The following is a 1,265-nucleotide window of genomic DNA, read 5'->3' on the forward strand; positions in this document are numbered from 1 at the left end:
ATTCGAGTGCACCAACTTGTACCAAAAGGTGAAATATGAATAACACTCCAAAGTTAAAGCTCAACTTGTAAATAAAAATGATTTAATGGTCTTTTTTTGTCATTGTTTCTTTTAAAACGGGGGTCTCAAACTCACAATTGCGGCCCTTGGGGTGATAGTTTGAAGACGGGACCTTCACATGAAAAATAAAGGGGCAGTGTGTATTATTTGACCACAAGATGTTGCTGTGCAACTGAAAATGAGTGCTGAAAAGAACAAGTAAGCATACAAACTACGGAGACTCAAAGTGAACATAATCAGTGTCTGAAACTCGGGACCAAAAGTTAGCGGACACCAGGGCAGACAACTCTGAAAAGGTGCCTACCCAGCCATAAAATTGCCTGCCCCATTTTTCACAAGTATGTACCTATATTGACTCATCTTCATTCATGCAATGTTTGCGTTGCGTCGTCTGCTAAAAGCCACGTGAACTCTTTCCACGATGCTTTTAATGTACGTTTACGTTTCGTAGCGTCATCAATTTTCTTTCCTTCTTTTGAATTATTCTTCTAGGGCTGAAGTTTTGGCTTGATTCCTAACCACTTCTCCATTTTTCTTGTGTTCTCTGTGTGTCTACTTTGGAAAATGATATGCAAATGCACGACCTTATAACGCTCGGGAAAGTCCGGAAGCTCGAAGTTATTCGATGCAGGCTTCTGATTGGCTGCCGAGTATGCAAATTGCCAAATGAACCGAAATTCCGAAATTTCCAAACCGAGCGAAGATTTCGAAATCGGAATAAAGCAAACGTTTTATTTGAAAAACAATACAAAAATAAAAACGAAAGATTATTCTTTTTCTTTCTTGAAAAAGTTGTTGGCCACCCGGGCAGACGTTGTGTAAGTTGTACGCCCGACGTAAAAGATGCACGCCCCAGGCGTCCGGCAGACGTTATTTCAGACACTGCCATTATATAATCAAGAATTTTGTAGTTATTTTACAAAAGAGGAGCCTCACCTAGAGGGAGTCGACAAAATTGTATGCCATCTTGCTGCTACGGGTACTGAAAAACAGTTTAAAAAAAAGGCTAGTCAATCAAATGAGAAGTGAAATTGTGCGTTTTGTTCACTTCGAGTTTTTGAAGTTGGTAGTCTTCATTATGCTTTTTTAGCACTTGTTTTCGTTTGACAATACAGCGGACATCTGGCGGTGAATAATGTACACTGTCCTTTTAAATAACCATACCTATTGTCTTGAACTTAAAATTATATGAAAAATCGTAGGAG

The sequence above is a fragment of the Urocampus carinirostris genome, chromosome 5 (genome assembly GCF_059441175.1).
Source record: "Urocampus carinirostris isolate Australia breed hairy pipefish chromosome 5, RoL_Ucar_1.0, whole genome shotgun sequence".
Lineage (NCBI taxonomy): Eukaryota > Metazoa > Chordata > Actinopteri > Syngnathiformes > Syngnathidae > Urocampus > Urocampus carinirostris.